A 27,892-nucleotide genomic window follows, 5' to 3' on the forward strand; every position below is an offset into this window, starting at 1 on the left:
TAACTCACTTGCATTAATTCTTGCTCGGAGCTGTATTAACTCAATAGGTATTGAGGAATTGACTGTAAAGCATAAGAATATTAAAGTAAATAATTGTGCCCGCTGGCTTCTATCACCTCAGCTGCATTGGATTTAACAGCTAACCACAATCTGACCACACCAACAAGACTCAAAGGTGAGGAATTATTTGCAGAGGTCTATGAAACATTAGTTTGAAAAAAATTGTTTTGGAATAATGTCTCCTGATATTTTCTGCTTTATCCTTAAGGTAACAATTGCCTGTGTGTTGGTTATTGTATTCCTCCAATTTCAAGGTAGCAAAGCAATATTTCCTGAATTGCTGCCCTGTAATCAGACAAAGAAAGTGTGAGTGCCAGTCTTTGTGTTAGTATATTTGGAAGAGAATGCTTTACTTGCTGCTTCTGGTTGTTATAACTTTGAGCAGGAGCCTTCAAATAATGCCCTGCTATTAACAGTGCATCTATTCAAATAAACCCAGTCCACCATTGCCTTGATTAGGAAATTCTCATTCTTGTGTTCAAATTCCTCCAAACATTTAACCCTTCTAGTTGTCTACCTTATGTTAGTTCTGACCTCTTGTTCTTTTAACGCTTTCTTTATCCCACCTTTTGTATCCATGTCTCAGCTGTCCAAGCTCAAAGTTCTAGAATTCTCTCCCTAATCCTCTACACTCCTCCACTCTCTTTTTCCATTGTTCCATGCCCTTCTTTAAACTTTCACCTAAGTATCACTGTAACAGATTTATACACAAATGACTTGCAACACAGATTTTTGGGAGGACGCAATTGGCCTCTATTTTGGGATCACTTACCACCACCTCTCTCTTTGATGCAAAAAGGTGTGGAAAGGTCTGAAAGTGTTAATACATGACTATGGTGCCATCACGAGAGCTCAGTTTAGACTAAAGTGGGAGGTCAATCTGAGGTGAGGGCCTCCCAACAATTTTTGTATTAATGCAGAGTCTATTGTTGTAGATATTTGGAATAAACTGTTCAGGGATGATATTGCACACATCTGATGCAGCTGGGACTTGAGCCCGGGCCTCCTGGCTCAGAGATAGGGGTAATACTCCCTACAAAAAAACCTCAAATGGAAGTCATGGGATGTGAACTGTTCCTTCTGGCTCAGAGATATAGACACTACCACACCCCACCACCCCCCAAAAAACCCCAGATGAAAGTCACCACGGCCTAGAGGACCATAGACTTCGCTCTTATTAGAAAGATAACTTCTTTTAAGAGTTTGTAATTGTAACCGGGCAGCATTTGCAAAGATGCGACACCCTAAATCTTATTTACAAGATGTCTCGTTAGAGTAGAATGTGGCTTCCACATTCATGTAAGTCCATATAACTCCCTAAAGAAGGCACTCATTTAGAAGATGCAAAAAGCAGCACATGCAAAAATTCGATCTCACATTTTACAAATGGCTAGCTCGCCAGGGTGTCGGGGCAGCCTGTAAAATAGACAGTAGCATTAAGCAACCTCTTTGGTTCAGGAGAGGAGGAACAATGAGGGAAAATGTGACCTGGTTTTATTGTGGTATAGGAGCCTCGTTAGGACACAGAAGGTTAAACCAACATCAAAAAAAATCTCTTAAACATTGACATTGCTCTATGAGAATGTCCCCAGGGGAACCTTCGCGAGAACATGCCTTCGATTCGAGACTAACAGAATCCTTCATTTATCATTTCACAATTCACATTCAGATGCCTTGGAATCAATCAGTTCTGCTTTCAATTAGCTGTAAGTCTTAATCAATTAGTTCAGCTCTTGCAAGGATAAATTGGGAAAGCAGCAGAAACTGAAATAAGCACCTGCCAGTCTTTTCCAGTTGGTGATAGCCCCTCGAGCCATGACACTGACACCTGAAAATGATGAGGAAATGGCGAGGCTGATTGCTTTGGCAAGCTAGAGGTTCTTCTCTCAACTGCTGGCTGGTCTCTCTGCACAGCATTGAAAGCTCAATGTAACGACAGAAGCAAAGTCTTTTACTTATCACACTGAACATGAAGGGAGGCTGTGGTACGTTTTTAACTGTTTTATGGGATGCTGTGAGAAGGTTACATCTTTTTAATCTTAAATAAATATGTACATGAACTCTCTAAACTGAATTGGGTGGTGTCCCTAGACATTAAACAGCCTGGTGGGATTGAAACCAGTGGAATTTGGTTCAGTCAGAAGGTATTTGCCCTTGGGCAAATAAATCTTAGAATAATAAAACACAGAAGGAGGCCATTCATTTCATTCCATTTCATCTGTGCAGGCTTTTTGACACTTCTATTTAATTGGACATCGACATTATTCCCTATTGTTGCTTCTCCTTCAATTGCTTATCCAATTCACTTTTGAAAGTTACTCTTGAATTTGCTTGTTTCCCTCAATGTCCAGAAATCTGTCAATCTCAGTCTTAAATACATTCAATCATCAAGGAAAGCAAAACTCCCAGGCTAGAGAACTCCAAAAGTTCACAATCATCTGGGTGAAGAAATTTCTCCTTCTAGAATCATCTGCAGTACAGATCTAGGTTGTTAGGCCCATTGCCTCTCAGAATGGTATCGCATCTGGGTCCACCCTATCCCCATGACCCCACACGGGGTTGTTATCCCATGGCTAATCCACCTAATCTGGGCATCCTTGGACACTACAGGGAAATTTTTTTTAGTAAGGTTAATCCATATAGTCTGTACACTGCAGGGTGATTTACCATGGCCAATCCACCTAACCTGCATAATCTTGGAGTGTGAGAGGAAACCCAGGCAGACATAGGGAGAATGTGCAGAATTCCACATAGACGGTCACCCAAGGTTAGAATCGAACTCAGGTCCCTGGCACTGTGAGGCAACAGTACTAGTAACTGTGAACGGAACGAAATGGCTGACTCCTCATTTCCGAGACTAAGGTAAATCTCTCGGAATGACACTGTGAATACTTCACTGTCTGTTTTTCTCTTGCCAGGTGGACTTCTCTCCTCTGCTTGTGGGCGTCGGGGCACATGATCTGACAGTGCTTCTGTCAATCACAAGTGTTGACATGATCGATGAGGTAACACGAACCCAGCCCTTAAAGGTGCACAACAAAAAAGCTAGGACGTGGAAAATCCATTGCATTGTAAATCCAAGTGTGCAGCTGGTCTGCAGATAATGAACTATTTTCTGTAGAAATCAGATTATGAAACAAATGCATTTAAATGACTCCATATAATATATTTATAAGGAGTAAAATAAGGCCATTTGTAGGGGCACATCAGTGTGGAAGAGTGGCTAGGTGCTAGCATGGATTGGGTTGGAAGGACTGTTATTCTAAACTTTTTTATTGCTTTATTTTTCTAAATTGTTTTCCCAAAAAAATTGTACTTTAGAATCTCTACCTAGGTGCCTTTGTACATAAGATGTCACCATAGTGGCGACTTGTAAACTTTTCACTGTGCTCAGATGAGCATTTGTGACAAAAAAGCTCACTCTAACACTAATTCATGCCATTCGGTTTTCCTGATCATTTTAATTGTGAAACTCCAATAATAGTTTCCACACCTTTTCAGCACTAGACCTGAAGATAGTACAGCTTAGACCGTTTCTTTCTCTTATTTTTTCATGCATTGTATGGCTGGCACATAATTTTTATCCCTAATTGCCATTTAAAAGGCAATAGGCATCTACTTGAACTGTTGCATTTCATTTGATACAGCCCAAAGTGTTATTACAGTGGGAATTGCAGGATTTTGACCCAGTGACAGGGAAGGAGCAGAGATTAGAGTTCCAAGTTATCACAGTGAGTGACTTAGAGGAAAGCCTGCAGTTGGTGTGTCCTCATGGGCCTACTGCCTATTTCCACCTTTCTACAGAAAAGTGAGCTATAAAGTGAGTCTTTGGAATTATTAAACAATTTCAACAGCATAGATGTAGAGACTGATTTTCTATTTGTTGGAAATTCAAAAGAATCATTAAATATGTAGTAGTCATCAATTAATCTAATCAGGAATTCAAGAGAAATAATCTCTGATAATTTAAACCAACTGTTTATAACAGTTAGCTGTATGGAATAAGATAACCATGCTCCCTGTGCTGCCACACTTCATTTACACAATGGGTGCCTGAAATAGAAAATATTCCACTCCTTACACAGCCATCCATCCTCCATAAGTTTGTTTATTTATTCCCAGGCTGTGGCTAGGGCAGCATTTATTACTCACATCTAATTGCACTTGAGAAGTTGGTGGCGACAACTTCTTGAACCCTTGCAGTCCATGTGGCGTAGGTGGACCCACTGTGCTGTTAGTGAGGGAATTCCAGGATAATTAACCCTGCAGCACTGCAGGAATGGAAATACAATTCCAAGTCAGGATGGTGAGTGGCTTGGAGGGGAATTTGCAGGTGGTGGTGTCCCATGATTCAACTATCTTTGACCTTCTAGATGGTTTCAGGTGAAGAAAGTGTGGTGAAAGGAGCACCTTACATGGCGTGGTTGAGCTAAAACAGAGTCCCTACAGTGTGGAAACAGGCCCTTTGGCCCAACAAGTCCAGACTGAACCACGGAGCATCCAACCTCAACTCATCCCCTTAATCTACACATCCCTATGGGCAATTTTGCATGGCCAATTCACCTAACCTTTGGACTGTGGGAGGAAACCCACACAGACACGGAGAGAACGAGCAAACTCCACACAGACAGTTGCCCGAGGGTGGAATCGAACCCGGGTCTCTGTGAGGCAGCAGTGCTCACCACTGAGCCACCATACCGGCCCAGCTGAATAACAAAGGTAAAGAAGGTATATATAGCACAAGAGGAAGAAAAGACTAGAAGGATATGGTGATAAATTGAGATGTCGTAAGGTTGGGAGGAGGCTTGTGTAGAGCAGGAATACCCACATAGATTATTTGGGTCAATTGGACTGACTGTGTGATGCTAATTCTGTATTAGATGGCTGAATACTCTTACCCTCAAGTGTCCTAAAGTCTCATTTTCCAGGTTAAAAAAATGGCAAAGGAGTTTAACACTGTTTTCCTATGACAAGGCATTTGTGAGACTGTAGTTTCCCTGTATCTTCTCCCAAGGGGATCTGTTCTGGTGTCAATGTAGTCAGTCTCTTTTGATGGAGTTATTAAATCCTGGGCCATGTCCTGTCCTTACCTCCTCTCCAGACATACACACCTACTATTAGGGGGCCCCTGGGTGGCAGTGATCATCAGAGACAATCCATATTTGCATCCAGAAACCAACAGGAGTGTCCCAGTTACTGCACTAGTTAAGAAGAGTAAGAAAAGCACCCTCAGGCACGGCTTGAAGCAAAATGAGGTGCCATCTTTTGCTTCAGTTGGTATCTTTTGGTCAAGCTGGAAACTGGATTTGGTCAATGCAGGAGGCCAGAGCTCAATTTCCAATTTACTTTTGTCGCTGGCAGAAACTCTTTGATAATTTTAACATGCAAAACCAACTGCTTAAAATAGTTAGCTAGATGGAATAAGATAACCATGCTCCCTGTGCTGCCACACTTCATTTACACAATGGGTGCCTGAAATGGAAAATATTTCACTCCTAATGCCCCCCCATAATAAATATGCAACAAAATTTGCAATCCAGCAACATTCATACTGAAGGAATGACCTATAAATGTCTTTCAGCTGTTAAAGAAAGAGAGAAAGGAATGGTAAGGATTTTTATTCAAAGGAACAGAAAGTCTACATATTCCAGATGAAATATTGTTTTAATAAAAATGCACAATGTAAAAGGTCTCTGTGTCACACATGTGCTGTGCCATTCTTTCTGATTCAGATCTGACATCAGTTTGTAGCATTTTGTACAGTTCCTGACATTTATGTGTGAGAAAGTGAAATGCCTCCACTTCTAACCCACCACTTTCCTTTTGCCTCGTGGATCTTGAGTGTTTATCACAGGATTTGTTGCATGCTGAGATACATTTATCAGTTTTATTGTCTGAGGTTAAAAGAATTGCTTTCATTTTTCGGGCTCAGGGAAAGGGCTTATGTTACATAATTTGTGTGAAATGATAATCTGTCAACATGCAACGGAACTGAGCTGAAGTGAAATAGATTTACCGAGGCTAACTCTATTCACTGGTACTTACACCGCGGGAGCTGGGGGAGGGGATCTCCATTATTACTCGAGGAGTTTAAGCTAACCGTCTGACGAAGAATCTTCCTGTCAAGCCCTATCTTACTTTTGTTTTTGATTTGCCCCTCCTATTTTCTAGCTTCTTTTCCTGACTATTGGTTCCTGCGGGTCCTTTGGGAAGCTACCTTTTTCTTCCTTATCCATGATGTCAGTGCTAATGTGGGAGTCTAGACTGGGGGTGTTTGCAAGTCAATCACCTCTGGAGCACAGCTGTTTTCAGCTAATCTCCACACTTACAGAGAGTTAGCAGATACTAATGAAGTGTACAAACCCCAACAGTTTTACTCTTGTACATAACCAAGACACAGGGCAAGTGGACTGAGATTTAACTGATTGGCAGGACAGAGTGTCCGAAGTTCTGGGGTGGTCCAAGGTTAACTGTAGCAGTTACTGGAGCTAAGGTCAGTATTGACTGGATATTGAACCTGCAATATGCCTGGTTTGAATTGTGAAGAAAGGAAGGAAGTGCTTTTCAAGGCTTCGGTGCTCTGGAGCTCACCACCACCTTCTCAAGGAATGGCAATGAAGTCTGGCCCAGCCAGTGATTTCTACACCTTGTGAACAAATCAAGAGAAAAGGCTATGGCAGTCGGGACTTACCAGAACTGAGATCAACCAACACAGTTCAGTGTTCAGTTCAGCTGTGTTTGCTTATTCAAACTTGCTTTCAACCAATGCACACTGTGCTCTATATGTTAAACCTGGGTGTGGACTGAGAGGAAAGTGCACAAAGTATAGAAAGAGCTGGAAACAGAAGAGATTGAAACATGGAGCAGATATTTTAACATCTATGTGCAAAATCTATTATTGACCTTAGCAACTAATTGTCATCTCTGCATAGATCTGAGACAAAAGAAAACAATACACAGGACAATGAGAGGGTAGTTTGGACTGGCTGGGTTTGATTCGCATGATGACCGCTTTCTTCCATTGTGTTTCCTTCCTTTACAATTATTTCTGACTGGGCCCCTTTAAAAATGGAGGAAGGAGGGGTAAAGATACAGAACACATGGAACATATCTCTGATCTCAGATACTACGAGCCAAGTGGAAAAAAATTGTATTTTTAGACACAGTGCAGAAATTACCAGTGCAGCCCTTAGAGAGTTAAGGGAGTCGGGCAGATGGATATTTGGCAGCCAAACCACTGAGTATTAATTGCAGGATGGAAGTTGCCTGTGGGACTTGAATAAATGTTTAAAGCTCCAATAGCCATCAAGCTGCTTATGTTTCTTGATATTCTCAAATCCCTATCCAGCTGTGGCTTTTACGCTGTTGAAATTACCTGTTAAAGAAGGCCCGCTGAATAAAAATTACACATAAAATATCTACTACACAGAGGTGCTAAACAGGAAAATTACAAGCACAGCATGACATAAATGTCTGGTACTGTATTCAGTTGGGCATTAAGTGTCAGCACTGACTTTAGTAAGACTTTATTTTTCCTCTCTGACCATCTCACAATGCAGCTAAAGGAGTGAAATGGTAACATGGCTCTGCAAAATATTGTTTCCCCATATCTACTCTCTCTTGTGGATACTGCTTGCAGCTTCTTTGTTTCACATGTTAAAGAGCAACAGTGCACCCTGATCCAGAGTCTACATGGAAGAGAATGAAACTGAAGTTAATTCCCGGGTAGTAATGAGAGAGACAGAAATACCATTTGCTTCTATCTTTTTAAAGGATAGTAAGAATTGCCGATGCTAGAGTCTGAGATAACACAGTGTGAAGCTGGAGGAACACAGCAGGCCAGGCAGCATCAGAAAAGCAGAAAGCTAACGTTTCGAGTTGGGACCCTTCTTCAGAAATGCTAAAGAAGAGCCCCAACCTGAAATGTCAGCTTTCCTGCTCCTCTTATGCTGTGTGGCCTGCTGTGTTCCTCCAGCTTCACACTGTGTTATCACTATCTTTTTAAATTCATTTTGTGGGATGTGGGCGTCGCTGTCTGGCCAGCATTTATTGCCTATCCCTTGTTAGTCTTGAGAAGATGGTAGTGATCTGCCTTCTTGAACTGCTGCAGTCCTCCTGCTGTGGGTTGACCCACAATGCCAATAGGGAGGGAATTCCAGGATTTTGACCCAGGACAGTGAAGGAACAGCGATATATTTCCAAATCAGGATGGTGAGTGGCTTGGAGGGGAGCATAAAGATGGCAGTGATCCCATATATCTGCTGCCCTGTTTGTGGGTTTGGAAGGTATTATATGAGGATCTTTGGTGAATTTCTGCAGTGCATCTTGTGGATAGTACACACTGCTGCTACTGAGCATCAATGATGGAGGGAGTGGATGCCTGTGGATGTAGTGCCAATCAGGTGGGCTGCTTTGTCCTGGATGGCGTCAAGCTTCTTGTGTGTTGTTGGAGCTGCACCCATCCAGGCAAGTGGGGAGTATTCCATTGCACTCCTAACTCATGCCTTGTAGATGGTGGACATGCTTCAATAAGGGGAGAACATATTTTCCTTTGACAAGCAAACCCAGAAAATGCTGGAAAAACACAGCAAGTCAGGCAGCATCTGTGGAAAGAGAAAATCATTAGTTCTGCAGAAGACTCGTACCAATCTTAAAACATTAACTCTGTTTCTGTCTCCGCAGGTGCTGTCAACCCTGCTGAGTTTCTCCAGCATTCACTGTTTATGTTTCAGATTCCAGTATCAGCAGTATTTTGTTTTCATTTGAAATTCTTTTCTTCATAATCCTTTTTCTCTGAATCACTTTGGTATCATTAGCTGTGACTCAGTTGGCAGCCCTTTCAACTCTGAGTCAGAGATGTTTAGTTCCATTGTCACTCCCAGGGTTTGAGTGCAAAAAGCAAGACACACTCCCGTAACACATTCAGAGACTAGTGCTTGATCCAAGCTGTTCAGGTAAGTTTTACATGATTAATATCTGGAATGGCGGTATTATCCCTATGAGGAGAGATTGGACAGTCTAGGCTTGTACCTACTGGAGCTTAGAACAGTAAGAGGCAACTTGGTTGAAACAGATAAGATCCTGAAGAGTTTTGAAAGGACAGATGCAGTGAGGATGCTTTCTCTTGCAGAAGCTCGAACTAGGGTCATTATTTATAAGTAAGGGGTCTCCCATTTGAGACAGAAATGAGGTGTTCTTTTTTCCCAACAAAAAGTCACGAGAAGACTTCCGGAAAACACAGTGGAAACAGAGTCTTTGAATATTACAAAGCAGAGTCATAGTAAACAAGGCATAGATGAGGTAGATAGTGGACAGCATTTCCCCAGGGAAGGGAAGTCTGAAACTGGAGGACTTAGGTTTAACATGAGAGGGGAGGGATACAAAACGATTCAGAGCAACAGCTGTTTTCACACAGAGGGGGTGAGTGTCTGGAACAGGCTGCCAGGGGTAGTTGTGGAAGCTAGTATAGTCTTGTCACTTAAGAAACATTTAGACAGATACATGGGTGGGACGGGCCTGGAGGGAAATGGACCAAATGCAGGCAAATGGGACTAGTTTACCTGTGAAAACTAGACAGCATGGACAAGTTGGGCCAAAGGGTTTGTTTCCATGCTGTGGATCTCCATGATTCTATGGGAGTTGAAGGTTATCCAGGGTAGGAAGGAATACAGAATGGAGGTTGTAATCGCATCACCCATAATCTCATTTGAATGGCAAAACACAGGCAAAAGGCCTGCTGTTCCTTTTTGTGCTGTCATTCAATATTAAAATAAGACTCAGCCTGTCCTCATACAACACTGTAAACAATCTGTATGTCAAAAGGCAGGAGTTACCCATGGTGCCTAGGCCAATGCTCGCTCCTCAGTCAACACCTAAAGATGATTCCTTGCAATATGTTTTGATGGTGTTTGGGAAACACACGAGTCTTTCTGTTTAAGATAATAAAATGTGAGGCTGGATGAACACAGCAGGCCAAGCAGCATCTCAGGAGCACAAAAGCTGACGTTTCGGGCCTAGACCCTTCATCAGAGAGGGGGATGGGGAGAGGGAACTGGAATAAATAGGGAGAGAGGGGGAGGCGGACCGAAGATGGAGAGTAAAGAAGATAGGTGGAGAGAGTATAGGTGGGGAGGTAGGGAGGGGATAGGTCAGTCCAGGGAAGATGGACAGGTCAAGGAGGTGGGATGAGGTTAGTAGGTAGATGGGGGTGCGGCTTGGGGTGGGAGGAAGGGATGGGTGAGAGGAAGAACCGGTTAGGGAGGCAGAGACAGGTTGGGCTGGTTTTGGGATGCAGTGTGTGGAGGGGAAGAGCTGGGCTGGTTGTGTGGTGCAGTGGGGGGAGGGGATGAACTGGGCTGGTTTAGGGATGCAGTGGGGGAAGGGGAGATTTTTAAACTGGTGAAGTCCACATTGATACCATTAGGCTGCAGGGTTCCCAGGCGGAATATGAGTTGCTGTTCCTGCAACCTTCGGGTGGCATCATTGTGGCAGTGCAGAAGGCCCATGATGGACATGTCATCTAGAGAATGGGAGGTGGAGTGGAAATGGAAATGGTTTGCGACTGGGAGGTGCAGTTGTTTGTTGCGAACTGAGCGGAGGTGTTCTGCAAAGCGGTCCCCAAGCCTCCGCTTGGTTTCCCCAATGTAGAGGAAGCCACACCGGGTACAGTGGATGCAGTATACCACATTGGCAGATGTGCAGGTGAACCTCTGCTTAATGTGGACGGATTGTAAATGGCGGAAGTGTCGGAGGATGATGCGTTGTATCCGGAGGTTGGTGGGGTGGTGTGTGAGAATGAGGGGAATCCTCTTAGGGCGGTTGTGGCGAGGGTGGTGTGTGAGGGTTGTGTTGCGGGAAATGCGGGAGACGCGGTCAAGGTCGTTCTCGATCACTGTGGGGGGAAAGTTGCGGTCCTTGAAGAACTTGGGCATCTGGGATGTGCGGGAGTGGAATGTCTTATCGTGGGAGCAGATGCGGCGGAGGCGGAGGAATTGGGAATAGGGGATGGAATTTTTGCAGGAGGGTGGGTGGGAGGAGGTGTATTCTAGGTAGCTGTGGGAGTCAACCGCCCTAAGAGGATCCCCCTCGTTCTCACACACCACCCTACCAACCTCCGGATACAGCGCATCATCCTCCCACACTTTCGCCATTTACAATCCGACCCCACCACCAAAGACATTTTTCCATCCCCACCCCTGTCTGCTTTCCGGAGAGACCACTCTCTCCGTGACTCCCTTGTTCGCTCCACACTGCCCTCCAACCCCACCACACCCGGCACCTTCCCCTGCAACCGCAGGAAATGCTACACTTGCCCCACACCTCCTCCCTCACCCCTATCCCAGGCCCCAAGATGACATTCCACATTAAGCAGAGGTTCACCTGCATATCTGCCAATGTGGTATACTGCATCCACTGTACCCGGTGTGGCTTCCTCTCCATTGGGTAAACCAAGCGGAGGCTTGGAGACCGCTTCGCAGAACACCTCCGCTCAGTTCACAACAAACAACTGCACCTCCCAGTCGCAAACCATTTCCATTTCCACTCCCCCTCCCATTCTCTAGATGACATGTCCATCATGGGCCTTCTGCACTGCCACAATGATGCCACCCGAAGGTTGCAGGAACAGCAACTCATATTCCGCCTGGGAACCCTGCAGCCTAATGGTATCAATGTGGACTTCACCAGTTTCAAAATCTCCCCTTCCACCTCTGCATCCCTAAACCAGCCCAGTTCATCCCCTCCCCCCACTGCACCACACAACCAGCCCAGCTCTTCCCCTCCACACACTGCATCCCAAAACCAGTCCAGCCTGTCTCTGCCTCCCTAACCGGTTCTTCCTCTCACCCATCCCTTCCTCCCACCCCAAGCCACACCCCCATCTACCGACTAACCTCATCCCACCTCCTTGACCTGTCCGTCTTCCCTGGACTGACCTATCCCCTCCCTACCTCCCCACCTACACTCTCTCCACCTATCTTCTTTACTCTCCATCTTCGGTCCGCCTCCCCCTCTCTCCCTATTTATTCCAGTTCCCTCACCCCATCCCCCTCTCTGATGAAGGGTCTAGGCCCGAAACGTCAGCTTTTGTGCTCCTGAGATGCTGCTTGGCCTGTTGTGTTCATCCAGCCTCACATTTTGTTATCTTGGAATCTCCAGCATCTGCAGTTCCCATTATCTCAGTCTTTCTGTTTATGTGAGTTGATTGTTCACTTCCGGGGTGAAAATAAGAGATTGAAGTTTCCAAATTTTTGTGCAGGATTATCAGCTGTTATTTCAGGCAGGCTCTCAGTTTGTTGTAACTGATCTGCTCATTTTTGGGTGAGAGAAAGGAAAAGTCACTCACAAGTTCCTTCTGCTCAACACTGTCATGTCATTATGCTTTGACTTTGTTGAAAATAAGAGATAGGAGATAGGGCCTTTTGAACCTATTCAAAGTGATTGTGTTTATATAGCAACATTAGAAACTCAATGGCCTCGTCTTCATAGTTGTATAGTTTATGCCTCAAAGCTATGCAGAAGCGATACTGATGCGTACAACACACTGCTTTAAAATGCCTGCTCCATGCTTCCGGATCTTCTGTTTCCAGCTTTTCTTGCAGTTTGTTTACTCCACCCCTACCCCGAGTCCACACCCAGGCTTAACCCATCAAACACAAACACATCAAGATAATAAACAGACTCATACAATCAAACACAGACCAACTGAACACTTAAATTGATCGCATTGCTGTTTGTGGGAGGCTTCTACATTACAACAGTAACTATTGCTTGAAAAGCGACAAAAGGGCTTCATTGACTGTAAAATGCTTTGATCCATTCTGAAGTTGTGCAGAGTGTGACATAAATAAAGGTCTTTCTATAGTGGAATCTTGCAGACCTGCAGAAAGTGAGGGAGGAAGCCAAAGGCCTGAAAATTAAAGTGGGTACACAACTGGACATTCAGTCTTCCAGGCTCTGCCCAAATCAGTTCTGTTTTTTATTATTCATGGGATGTGGACATGGCTGGCTAGGCCAGTATTTAATGGCCATCCCTAATTGCATCTGCAGTCACATTTAGGCTGGCAGTTTCCTTCCAGAAAGGACATTAGTGAAACAAATGAGTTTTCCTGACAATGGATTCATGGTTGTCACTAGACTCTTAATTCCTGACATGTTTTATCCATTGAATTCAAATTCCACCATCTACCATGATAGGATTTGAATCCAGATCTCCAGGGTACTGCCATGATCTTTGGATTCCATAGTGCAGTGATAAATCCACTAGGCCATTGTCTCCCCTACCTGGTGCATTTCTACTTATGTGGATAAAAACACCCATTTAAGGGTCCCTCCAGGGTATATTGCTGCATGGGGTGCAATTTTCTCAGCTCTAGGTGGGACAACTACATGACTGACAAGCCTGGGAGGGTCCACACAGCGTGGAGCTGGAGGAACACAGCAGGTCAGGCAGCATCAGTGCAGCAGGAAAGCCGATGTTTCCAGTCTTGTGTGTTATTTAGAGTGAAGGAGGTCTGCCTTATAGCTTCAATTTTTGCAGGATTAAGGACAATGGCGCACGACAGGCTCATGGCTGTTGATTTGTTAGAAGATCATAGAACTCCTGCAGTGTGGAAACAGGCCTTTTGGCCCAACAAGTCCATCCTGAACCTCAGAGTATCCCACCCAGACCTCATCCCCCTATAATCTACCTAATCTACACACCCCTGAACACTACAGGCAATTTAGCACGGCCAATTCGCATTAGCCTGCCCATCTTTGGACTGTGGTCTGCCTGTTCTTTTTCCAGATGCCCATGCCCCTTCCCTCTCCCAGTGGCCAACACCCCATGAGATTCTTTCACCCCTCCCCAAGCAATATCTACAGTTGCCCACAGGTCACTCCTCCAACATGGACCCCAGACAGCATATCACACAAGATATGTGCCAGACAAGGCCTTTTGGGTCTAATACTTCCTTAAATAGACTAATACCTCAGGTTTCAAAATTAGCTCATGGTTCCTTAGAATTGACTTCCTCACCTTCTCTGATTGTGACACTGAACTGAGTTCTTTGCAAATGACCCTATTTGCTTATTTACACCTCAGTAACTTGCTCCAGCTCTGACCCTGTCTCAGTTCATGTTCTCCAGAAGCACTTCCAGACATTGAACTGTGGAAAATAGCAACAGGAGTCAGCCATTTAGCCCTTCCGGACTGCTCCACTATTCAGTGTGATCATGGCTTATCGTCCAACTCTGTGCTCTGTTCCTGCTTCCTTACCGTTTCCTTTGATGCCTTTAGCCCAAAGAACCATATCTAAAAAATGTTCAGATATGTCTTCCATCCCAATTAAGTCATGCCTTGATGTACATGATCTCACCCTGTTTCCGAATCCCTCTATGGCGTTGCCTCACCCTATTGCTGCAACTCCCTCTCACAATTCCCCACTCCCAATGCAGCTATGCAATCCTGCGAGGTACTTGCACCTTCTAATTCTTGCGTCTTCAGCTTCCAAGGCACTATGTTCTGGTATTTTCTCCCAACGCCTCTATAACAGCCTTTCACAATGAAGAGAATGAAAGGCCATCATATGACCCCACTCATGGACAACAGTCCCAACGCTCCTTTTATGGTTCTGTGCCAAATTATGCTTCGTAGGTCTCCAATGAAGTACTTTGAAACATTTTGTTACTTTAAAGGTACTAGATAAATTTAATCTGATGTTGCTGTTGAATGTACTGTGGCAATCCCTCGAAGGATGTGTAAGCTTTCTGAGTTTTGACAATGATTTGTAGTGAGTTGACAGCTGCATTCATATTGGGGCCTGATTCTTCCTCATACAGAAGATCTCAAGAATCTGGAGTAAGGATAGGCCATTTGGCCCCTCGAGTAACTCTGCAAGCTAATAAGACCATGGCTGATCTGATTGTTTCTATAACATACATTCCTGTCTGCTCCTGATAGCCCTTGTCAGGGCAGGCCATATGTTTGAACTCTGCTGTGAGCTGCGTTTACCAGATGGAGAGCTCATTTGGCTTTTGTTCCCATTGAGAAGGTGGGTAGATTGGATAAATGACTAGTTTGTTTATTTAAGTATTGGGATTGATGCTTTGGAATTTCTGGAAGGAAAACAGATGAAAAAGGCATCGCTAAAACAGCCTTGTGTAATCTCGATTTGCTACTGACCAGATGCGCTGAAGACTTCGGAGAGGAACTGTTTCCAATAGCTGAGGGTACGATAAGCAGACACATTGACTTAAGGTGATTTTTCCAAAGAACCAAAACTAACATGGAGAAAAGCTGTTTTATGTAAGGATTGGCGGTGATGTATAAAGTGCGGCTTAAAAGGATAATGATACAAATCCAGTACTCTCCTTCCACTGGTAACTGCATAAATACTTTATTGAATCTCTACAGTGTGGAAGCAGGCCATTCAGCCCATCAGGTCCACACTAACCCGCTGACGAGTACCGTACCCAGACATACCCTATTCCTGTAACTCTGTACTTTCCATGGATAATCCACCTAGCCTGCACAACCCTAGATGCTATGGAGTAATTTAGCCTGGGCAATCCACCTAACATGCACATCTTTGGACGTTAGGAGGAAATCACAGGAAATCCACACTGACACGGGGAGAATGTGCAAACTTAAAACACTGATAGTTGCCTGAGGCTAGAAGTGAACCTGGGTCCCTGGTGTTGTGACGCAGCAGTGCTAATCACTGTGTTACCGTGAATGAGAAAAGTATTACAGGGATTAGCAGAAGGAGCCAGTTGGGGGATTATCTGTTCGAATGAGGCAGCGCAGACACATTGGGCGGATTGGCCACCTTCCTGTATTTTGCTATCTTATGATTTAATGATAATGGAGTTTCTGCAGTGATTTCATTGTGTTTTCAGTGTAGTGAGTCCTTCTTTCTGCCTCATTCAGCCACAGGGAGCAGCCAAATATGGTTTCATCAAAGCTCAAACAACACAACAGATATCAAATAAGGGGACTGGTAGGAATTGGGCATTTTCTCAGCAAAAGAAAAATCGAAAATACCAAACAGTTTGCCTTTCTCACATTTGTATTCTTCCTTACATACACGCAGATAAATAATAGGGAATTGATTATCTCAGCCGTTCAGTTTACATTGGCAAACATTCACACAGAATGAGATGTTTCACAAGGAACTTCTGACCTAGTCTTTAAAGTAAATAAGAGATAATAGGAACTGCAGATGCTGGAGAATCCGAGATAACAAAGTGTGGAGCTGGATGAACACAGCAAGCCAAGCAGCATCTTAGGAACACAAAAGCTGACGTTTTGGGCCTAGAAGGGTCTAGACCCGAAACGTCAACTTCTCTGCTCCTAAGATGCTGCTTGACTTGCTGTGTTCATCCAGCCCCACACTTTGTTATTTCATCCAGGTCTACACTTTATTATCTCTTTAAAATACAACCCAATTTCTGGAACAGAAAATCAAAATGAAAGCAGCATATACTTCTCATATCTTCACCTCTGTGGGGAATTGAAGACTTCAATGTAAGTAGGCCTGCAACTGACAATATATGTGAGATTTTTGTTGTTCTGTTATCTATACAAATGTAACTAATTCCACTCGCACTCTGCTTTTTCATTTTAATCCATTGCTGAATGGAAATAATGTAGTCATGTTGAAATGCATCTCAGTGATAACTGCTTTACAGGATTGATATGGTGCTCAAATTATTCTCACAGCATTTGGACTTGGATTTATGTCATTCGATCTGCCTTTGAGCCCTGGACTGTCATAGCTGGAGTGATCTAATAAATACAATGCGAGGCAGAACTGATTACCGGGGCTGTTACTTTCCTTGGCACTGTTCCCACTTTCCCACCATTTCACGTATAAAATGGCATTTGAGCAGCACTTCAGGGAAATGTTTGTGGGTTTTGCAGTGGGACGAGCTCTTGCAATGTCTTCTTCGTTTTGAGGATCCTCTGAGCTTTCCTTAAAATTATAACTGTTTCTTTTTCCCCACTGGAAGAACAAACACGGCTTAGAATCATAGAATCGTACAGTACACAAGAGGCCCTTTGGCATTCATCAAATCTTTACCACCTCGAACATATCTACATTAGTTCCACTTTCCCACATGACCCATAGCCTTGAATGTTATGACATTTCCCTGTCCTAAAAATTGTGAGGTTACCTGTCTCAACCACTCTCCCAGGCAGTGCATTCCAAACAAAACCCGAAAGAACTGCGGATGCTGCAAATCAGGAACAAGAACAGAAGTTGCTGGAAAAGCTTAGCAGACCTGGCAGCACCTGTGAAGAAAAAAATCAGAGGTAAAGTTTCGGGTCCGGTGACACTTCCTCAGAACTGATGGTAGGTGGGAAAACATCAGTTTACATGCATAAAATAGGGAGGGGGATGGGGTAGGGAGTGAACGATTGAATAGAGACTGAAGAGAGAGAGAGGAACATAGAACATAGGACATTACAGCACAGTACAGGCCCTTCGGCCCTCGATGTTGTGCTGACCTGTCATACCAATCTCAAGTCCATCTGACATACACTATTCCATGTACGTCCATATGCTTGTCCAATGACGACTTAAATGTACCTAAAGTCGGCGAATCTACTGCCGTTGCAGGCAAAGCGTTCCATTCCCTTACTACTCTCTGAGTAAAGAAACTACCTCTGACATCAGTCCTATATCTTTCACCCCTCAATTTAAAGCTATGCCCCCTCATGCTCGCCGTCACCATCCTAGGAAAAAGGCTCTCCCTATCCACCCTATCTAACCCTCTGATTATTTTATATGTTTCAATTAAATCACCTCTCAACCTTCTTCTCTCTAATGAAAACAGCCTGAAGTCCCTCAGCCATACCAGGCAACATCCTAGTAAATCTCCTCTGCACCCTTTCCAAAGCTTCCCCATCCTCCTTATACTGCGGTGACCAGAACTGTACGCAATACTCCAAGTGCGGCTGCACCAGAGTTTTGTACAGCTTCACCATAACCTCTTGCTTCCAGAACTCGATCCCTCCATTAATAAAAGCTAAAACACTGTATGCCTTCTTAACAGCCCTGTCAACCTGGGTGGCAACTTTCAAGGATCTGTGTACATGGACACCGAAATCTCTCTGCTCATCTGCACTACTAAGAATCTTACCATTAGCCCTGTACTTTGCCTTCTGGTTACTCCTACCAAAGTGCAGTTGGATAGACAAAGGAGTTGATAACAATCTGGCTAGGAGGTTGAATAACTGTTAATGGGGACTGTTAATGACTAACAATATGTAGTGTGTAATAACAGGCTTTGTGATAACAAGGCATGGTAGGAGGGCTGGGACATGGGAGAATTTAGGCCCTAAAATGATTGAAATCTATATTGAGTCTGGAGGGTGCAGGATCCCCAAGTGGAAATGAGATGTTGTTCTTCCAGCTTGCTTTGAACTTTGCTGGAACACTGCAGCAAGCCATAGATGGAGATGTTGGCCAGGGTGGTGCGTTGAAGTGGCAGGCAACAAGTAGTTCTGGGTCTTTTTTGCGAGCAGAACGTAGATGTTCTGTGAAGCGGTCACCCAGCCTGTGTTTCATTTCCCCAGTGTAGAGGAGACCACATTGTAAGCAGCGAACGCAGTAGACTAGATTCTGGAAAGTGCAGGTGAAGTGTTGCTTCATCTGAGAGGCATGTTTGGGCCCTTGGATACCGGGGACATTTTAAGTTTTGCCAACACTGAGGGAGAGATTGTTACCTTTGCACAACAACACCAACACTCTATTCTCTTTCCTGTATTCTGGCTCATCATTGTTTGATATCCAGCCTACAATGGTGATGTCAATCATGAACTTGTAGATGGCATTCAGACAAAATATGGCCACACAGTTGTGAGTGTACGGGGAGTGTACAGCACTGGCTGAATATGCATCTTTGCAGGGTGCCATGTTGAGGATTATCACGGAGGACGTGCTGTTGCCTACCCTCACTGATTACGATCTGTGTGTCAGGAAGCCGAGGATCTAGTTGCAGAGGGCAGAGCTAAGACCTATGTCGCAGAGTTTGGAGATAAGTTTGGCTGGGATTAACGTGCTAAAGACTATATGGTACAAATGGCCTTGATTATTGATCTTCCCAGTCAAGTGTGAGATTTGTTATGCCTTGCTGAGGTAGGGAACTGGAAAATTGAGCCCTACTATTTGCAGAGTCCTCAGAAAATTTAACGTATTTTTATTCAGTCATGGGAGGTGGGTATCATTGGCTAGGCCAGCATTCATCCTCTGACCATAATGGCCCTTGAGAAGACGGTGATGAGCTGCCTTCTTGAGCCATTGTAGTCCTGGTGCTGTAGATAGACCCATGACCCACAAACTTCCAGGATTTTGTCCCAGCAATGATTTTTTTCTAAATATACAGAACTTCTTAATTTAACCTTTTATGTATCACATTCTCAAATGCATTTTCAAAATTCAAATAAATTACATTCACCAGTTCCCCTTTATCAACTCTACTTGTTCTATCCTCAAAGAACACTAGAAAATTTGTCAAACATTATTTCTCTTTCACAAGAATCATGTTGACTCAATTTGATTGAGTTAAGAATTTCTAAATGCCCTGCTATTTCTTCCTTTATCATGGACTCCAGCATTTTCCCAATGACAGATGTGAAGCTAAATGGCTTACATTTATTTTCCTTTCTCCAGCTCCCTCCTTTGCTGAACAGGGTCATTACATTCAAGAATATCTCTCCCAGGATACGGGTACTGCATTCCAGAATATTTTGACCAATGCCTCTAGTACCTCTGCAGATACTTTCTTTATAACCTTAGATGCAAGCCATTAATTTTAAGGTCTGCCTTTAGTTCCCGTTAGTTTGTACAACATATTGTCACTTGAAATATTTTCTTGTCTGTTATTTTTGCGATGTTTATAATGTCCTTCACCGTAAAGTCCAATGCTAAACATAGGTTTAAGTTATCTGTCATTTTGCCCTTTCCCGATACTAATTCCCAAGGTGCATCTCTAAGGTTCCACACTTACTTTAGCTACTCTCTGTCTTTTTTTATCCTTCCTATTTGTTTTTATATATCGTACCAACTTACTTTCATAATCAATTTTGTCACCTCTCTATTAACGTTTTAGTCATCAGCTGCAACCAGTTCATAAAATATCCCAGTCCTCTGGCCTACCACTAGTTTTTGCCACTTTCTTTTTAGGTTAGATTCTTCAGTGTGGAAACAGGCCCTTCAGCCCAACAAGTCCACACTGCCCCTTGAAGCATCCCACCCAGACTCATCCCCCTATAACCCACACACCCCTGAACACTACGGGCAATTTAGCATGCCCAATCCACCTAGCCTGCACATCTTTGGACTGAGGGAGGAAACCGGAGCACCCGGAGGAAACCCACGCAGACACGGGGAGAATGTGCAAACTCCACACAGACAGTCACCCGAGGCGGGAATCGAACCCGGGACCCTTTTCAATTTGATATTTGATTTGATTTATTATTTTCACATTTCCTGAGGTATACGGAAAACTAATGTCTTACATGCTTTGCAGGGCAGATTTTACTATACAAGTGCGTCAGGGTAACCGAACAGAGTGCAGGATACAATGTTACTGCTGCCAGGAAGGTGCAGAGAGGGAACAACATTAACATTAAAGAGGTCCATTCAAAAGTCTGAAAAACAGCAGGGAAGAAGCTGCTCTTCAGTTTGTTCTTATGGGTAAACAAACTTTTATATTTTCTACCTGACGGCAGAGGGTGGAAGAGAACATAGCCAGGGTGGGAGGAGCATTTGTTTGTGTTGGTTGCTTTCCCAAGGCACCAGGAAGTACAGATGAAGTCAATGGGTGGAAGGTTGGTTTGCATGATGCACTGAGCTGTGCTCATAACTGTGTGTAATTTCTCCCAGTTTTGGGAAGAACAGCTGCCATACCAAACTCTGATGCATCCAGATTGGATACTTTCTTTGGTTTATCTATAAAAAATTATAAATTGACTGCCTTTGTTAACCATGAGTGATTCATTCCTCTCAAGTCCTTCTTTATTGACTTAAATTTTTTTGAGCTTAAATATCTGCCAATGTTTATCCACTGAATTTGCCCTAAGTCTATTTTCTCAGCCTGCTTTAATCAACTCTTTCTCCAGAATTCTATAATTGCCCATATTTTAATTGAACGCACTGGGTTGAGACCCAAGTCACTCTCCTTTGAACTGAATTTGAAATTCTCCAATGTCACTCTTCCCTTGAGGAACTTTACCAAAATTATCTCTTATAAGTCCTGTCTCATTAACCATTATAGCTTGTTTCTGGGTAGGCTGTGAAACATACCACTCTGTAATAACTCAAGAAGCCCAACTGGAAAGGAACACTATTTATTATTGAGCAGCAAAATACAGCCACCATTCATAGCACACAAACACTTGTCTCAGCCTGCGACAGATAGTTTGACAGATCCATCCCTGAGTTTGCTTTTTTCTCATTTAAGCATTTGTTTTTAAAATCAACCCATTCAGCGACATTATTACATACCTCTGGGACAGGTCAGTCTTGTACCCAATCTTCCCAGTCCAGAGGCAGGGACAATACCACCATGCCACAAGGGCCTGCTTGATTCTTTTCTGTTAAATTGGCTTGTTCAGAGATGTTATTACACACCTCTTGAGCAGGTGGGACTCGAACCCAGCCCTCCCAGTCCAGAGGTAGAGACTTACTGCTGTGCTGCTGGGTCTGCTTTATAAAGGGCCTAGGCGATGAGTTCCATGTCAGCAGAACATTGCCTGTTACTGAGAGAATTCAATGAGCACCGTAGGGAGATTAATTAGTGATTCCCCATTGGCCTTAGCTCTAAGAACCAATGATTTTGGTGATAACAAGTCTGACTCTGGTACACACACTTGCATTTGATTGTAGATTTTTGATTACTTTCATCAGAGTGGCAAAAAGAGTGTCTAGTTTGAATCTATGAATTTAGAGCCAGTCTAATATTAGGTTTCCATTCCTAATGTAATGGAACAATGCAAAATGGACAAGAAATTACAGATATTTCCAGTTGAGACAATTGGTCCAGATGTCAAGGAAATTCCTGGGATGGCAGAACTGGCATATGACAAGTAACTGGATTGATTAGGATTATATTCACTGGAGTTTAGAAGGAAGAGAAGGAATCTCATGGAAACCTGTAAGATTCTAGTAGAAATAGACAAGATAAATGCAAGAAGGATGTTTTTAATGGCTAGGAGGCCAGAACCGGGGCCCACAGTTTGAGAATACAGTTTAGGCCATGTAGGGAATTAGGAGAAATTTCTTCACCTAGTGAGTGGTGAGTCCATGGAATTCTTTGCCATGGAAAATGGTCAAGGCAAAAATATTAAATATTAAAATATTGAAGGTTTTTAAGGAGGCATTTGATATAGTTCTTAAGCCCAAAGGGATCAAGGGGTATGGGGAGAAAGTGGGGAAAGGATTCTAAATTGGATGATAAATCATGATCATATTGAAGCAGGAGCAGGTTTGAAGAGCTGAATGGCCTACTCCTGATCCTATGTTCTATGTTTCTAGTAATGAAGCATTTGAGCTGCCACATTTAGGGATGGCAATTTCTTCATTTTTTGAGAATGTCTTGCATAAGTTCAGATCAAGCATAAATTAAAAACTGTATAGAACAAGAGTAGGGTCATAGAGTCATGTAACACGGAAACAGATCTTTTGATCTAACTCATCCATGCTGACCAGGTTTCCCAAACTGAACTAATCCCGTTTCCCTGCATTTAGCACTTTCTTTTCATGTACCTGTCCAAACATCTTTTAAATGTTGTAACTGTACTTGCATCCACCACTTCCTCATGCGGTTCATTCCATACACATACCACCATCTTTATGAAAATGTTGCCTCTCAGGTCCCTTTGAAATCTTTCCCTTCTCACCTTAAACCTATGCCTTCTAGTTTTGAAATCCCCTACCCTAAGGCAAATACCTTTGCTATTCACCTTATTTATGCCCCTCATGATTTTATAAACCTCCATAAGGTCAGCCCTCAATTTCCTATACTCCAGAGAAATAGTCTCAGCCTACACAGTCTCTCCCTAACATTGAAGCCATCTAGTCTCAGTAACATCTTGTAAAACCTTTTAGCACCCTTTCCAATTTAATAACATCATTCCAATAGCAGGGAAACCAGAACTGTATACAGTATTCCAAAACTGACCTCACCAAAGTCCTGTACAGCTGTAATATGACACCCACCTCCAATACTCAATGCTCTGACCAATAAAGGTAAGCGTGCCAATGCCTTCTTGACCACCCTGACCATCTGCAATGCCACTTTCAAAGAACTATGTGTCTGCACCCTTAGGACTCTCTGGTCAACAACACTCCCCAAGGCCCTATCATTAACTATATAAGTCCTGCCCTGGTTTTGTCTTACCAAAATACAATAACTCGCATTTATCTCAAATAAATTCCATCTGCCACTCCTCAATCAATTGGTCCAGCTGATCAAGATCCCATTATACTTTTACTAAGCCTTCTTCACTATACCACCAGTTTTGGTGTCATTTGCAAACTTACTAACCATGCTTCCTACATTCTCATCCAAATTGTTTATATAAATGACAAAACAATAGTGGACCCAGCACCAATCCTGGTGGAACACCCACCGTTCGTGGGCCTCCAGTCCAAAACAACTCTCTACCACCAACCTTTGTCTCCTACCTTCAAGCCAATTTTGTGTCCAATTAACTAGCTCTCCCTGGATCTCATGTGATTCAATGATACTAACTAGTTTACCTTGTGTTATGCTAATTTGAGGGCTCAGCTCAGGTATTTTTTACCTTCTCAAATTAAGAATATCGTATATGATCATTGGTTGCAAAGAAAGCATTTTGAATTTGCGTTGAACTGATGTAGGAATGGGTATGTACATTTTCCTGGTGTCATATGGAGCTGTCGAGACCAGAAGATCCCAGGTTCATATTTTTACTGCACTGACTTTCAGTAATGCAGCAAACCTGGGAGTGGATCAATCAACTCTAAAAAGACCTGAGAGACAAATATTTTACATGGAGAGTGGCTCATGTGTGAAACGAACTTCCTGAGGAAGTGGTGGATGTGGGTACGATTATGTTTAAAAGATATTTGGATAGATACATGAATAGGAAAGGAGGGATATAGGCCAGGAGCAGGCAGGTGGGACGAGTTTCGTTTGAGATTATGCTCAGCATGGACTGATTGGACTGAAGGGTCTGTTTCCATGCTGTATGATTCTATGACTATAACAAGATTTTTCTCTCTACTTCATTATCGGCATTTGGGCATGGAGTGACATTTTGCCTCTGTTGTATCCCATACTAGAATACTCTGCTAACAAACATTATCTAGATCCTCATGTAAAGAAGTGCCTTTTGTGTGAGATCCAGGAGGATTCCTGATGCCTAAAACAGTCATTCAGCAGACAGGACTCAGTGCATTCAGAGGGGAGGTGATATTACCTTCCACACAATCCATGGCCCACACAGCCTCACTGCCATAAAGTTCCCCCAGTCCATTCAGATACACTGAACAGCAACAACGGGCCCCTGAACCCTTTCTGCAATTTTTTTCTTTCATTGGGAGCTGGGCATTGCTGAAAAGGTCAGCATGGGTTGTTCATCCTTAACTGCCCTCGAGAAGGCAGTGATGAGCTCCCTCCTTGAATTATAGCCACTCATAGAATTCATGTACACACAGGACATCTGCTATGTAGAGTTCCATATCAGAGAGAGAGGAGGAAACTGGAAGATAAAAGTTAAAAGAAATGAGTAAAAAAAATTTCCTCTTATCTTCATGATTCTGTACAAACACTTTGATAATCCAGAGCATTTATGACAGCTTACAGCTGTCAAATGTTAAGTCTTAAATGTTAATTCTTTGCTTGGACTGTACTCTAAATAAAATCCATTGATACAGGCATCTTGTGTCCAACCTTTGTGTAAAATAATTGAACATCAGTAAACAATGTATGTGGTTGATCTTGACTTCAGGAGACCATGCACAGATAAATAAATGTCATACATGGGCTAAAAAAGCCAACATAAAAGAACTTTTCATCTCAACCTCACTCAAAGCAAGCATCACACTGTTCTGTTGTAGGTCATACATGGATCATAATTTCTTTAAAAAAATCTTTCTCGTTTTAATAACCATTTACAAAGTCACTTCAATATTTTAATGCTTTACAAGCTATTAGTATTAGACATTAGCACTGGGAGTGAAACGAGCTGGGCTCAGTTTAATGTGCATTTTGGAACATGTTACTCCATTTGAAAGACAAACACAGAAATTGTTGGAGAAATTCAGCAAGTCTGACAGCATCTGTGGAGAGAGAAACAGAGTTAACGATTCTAAAGTAGGGTCAGTAGACTCAAAATGTTAATTTTGTTTCTCTGTCTGCAGATGCTTCCAGAGCTGTTGAGTGTCTTCAGCATTCTTACTTCTTGTTTTGGATTTCCAGCATCCATAGTTCTTTGTTTTATTTAACTTCATCTGAAAGAATCAGGAGATTGTAGGTACATTTACTGAAAAGACTGCCATTATTGTCACAATGGAACTGGACCAGATGGTAATCCTACTTCCTGAGTGGTGGAACCAACTGAAGGATCTGAATCATTACAAATATTTCCTATATCTCCAATGTTAAAAAAATCATTGGCCAAATAGAAATGGACCGAGAAGTTATCATCTGGATGAAGGGACTGGGGGCATTCTGGCGAAGTTTGCCTATGATACAAAGATAGGTGGACAGGCAGGTAGTACTGAGGAGGTGGGGAAGCTGCAGAAAGATTTAGACAGTTTAGGAGAGTGGTCCAGGAAATGACTGATGAAATTCAATGTGAATAAATGTGAGGTTTAGCACTTTGGAAAAAAGAATACAGGCATGGACTATTTTCTAAATGGTGAGAAAATTCGCAAAGCAGAAGTGCAAAGGGATCTGGGAGTGTTGGTCCAGGACTCTCTAAAGGTTAACTTGCAGGTAGAGTCCGTAATTAAGAAAGCGAATGTAATGTTGTCATTTAGCTCAAGAGGGTTGGAAATATAAAAGCAGCGATGTGCTTCCGAGGCTATATAAAGCTCTAGTGAGGCCCCATTTAGAATATTGTGTCCAATTTTGGGCACCACACCTCAGGAAGGACATACTAGCCCTGGAGCGTGTCCAGCAGAGATTCACACGGCTGATCCCTGGAATGGTAGGTTTAACGTATGATGAACGGCTAAGGATCCTGGGATTGTACTCATTAGAGTTTAGAAGGTTGAGGGGAGATCTAATAGAAACTTACAAGATAATGTATAGTTTAGAAGGGGTGGACGCTAGGAAGTTGTTTCCATTAGGCGGGGAGACTAGGACCCGTGGGCACAGCCTTAAAATTAGAGGGGGTAAATTTAAAACTGAAATGAGACGACGTTTCTTCAGCCAGAGAGTGGTGGGCTTGTGGAATTTATTGCCACGGAGTGCAGTGGAGGCAGGGACGTTGGATGCCTTCCAGGCAGAGATCAATAAATTCTTGATCTCAGAAGGAATCAAGGGCTACGGGGAGAGTGCAGGGAAGTGGAGTTGAAATGCCCATCAGCCATGATTTAAATAGTGGAGTGGACTTGATGGGCCGAATGGCCTTACTTCCACTCCTATGTCTTATGGTCTTATGAACCATTATAAAACTGTTTCATTCCCAATTGCAGTATGGTATCCAGTTCTGGCTACTGCACTTTAACAGGAATGTGAAGGCTTTAGAAAGGGTGCAGAAAAGCGTTATGAGGATGGTTCCAGGTATGAAGGACTTCAGTTACTTCAACAGACTAGAGACGCGGGATTTTCTTTCATCATGTGATTTATGCCCACTCTAAGAATATTCAAAGAATCATCCAGGGGAAGGCAAGGTCTTCAGCTTAGGCTTCTTTAGAACACTGTTTCTTCTTATTACTAACTACCACTATACATGGTAAGTTAAGATAAAACAGCTTCTGGTTTTACTGCTAAAGCATTGAAGGACTATTTTCTGCATGTGTTTCTTTCGCTCTGATTTGTCTCTGCCCAAACTAAGTGATTTCTGCCCATTGGGCAGTAACTTCATGACATAAAAGTTACAAATGTAAGGCAACTTATCCTCTATTCATTTGTGGGATGTGGGCATTGCTGACTGGCCAGCATTTTGTTGCCCATTCCTAATTGTCCTTGAGAAGGTGGTGGTGAGCAGTCTTCTTGAATCACTGCAGTCCTCCTGCAGTACGTTGACCCACAATGCCATTAGAGACGGAATTCCAGCATTTTGACCCAGCAACAGTGAAGGAACGGTGACGTACTTCCAAGTCAGCATTGTAAGTGACTAGGAGGGGAACTTGGAGGTGGTGGTGTTCCCATTTCTTTGCTGCCCTTGTCCTTCTTGTTGGAAGTGGTTGTGGGTTTGGAAGGTGTTATCTGAGGATCTTTGGTGAATTTCTGCAGTGCATCCTGTAGACAGTACACACTCCTGCTATTAAGTGTCGATGGTAGAGGAAGTGGATGCTTGTGGATGTAATATAAATCAAGCGGGCTGCTTTGCCCTGGATAGTGTCAAGCTTTTTGAGTGTTGATGGGAATGCACTCATCCAGACAAGTGGGGAGTATTCCATCACAATCCTGAATTGTACTTTGTAGATGGCAGACAGCTTTTGAGGAGTCTGGACGTGAGTTACTCACCGCAATATTTCCAGCTTCTGGTCTGCTGTTGTAGCCACTGTGTTTATATGGTGAGTCCAATTGAGTTTCTGATCAATGATAGGATTATATCCAACAACCATGACCATCTTCCTATGTGCCAGTTATGAATCCAACCACCGGAGAGTTTGCTCCTGATTCA

Source organism: Stegostoma tigrinum, chromosome 33, assembly GCF_030684315.1.
Source record: "Stegostoma tigrinum isolate sSteTig4 chromosome 33, sSteTig4.hap1, whole genome shotgun sequence".
Lineage (NCBI taxonomy): Eukaryota > Metazoa > Chordata > Chondrichthyes > Orectolobiformes > Stegostomatidae > Stegostoma > Stegostoma tigrinum.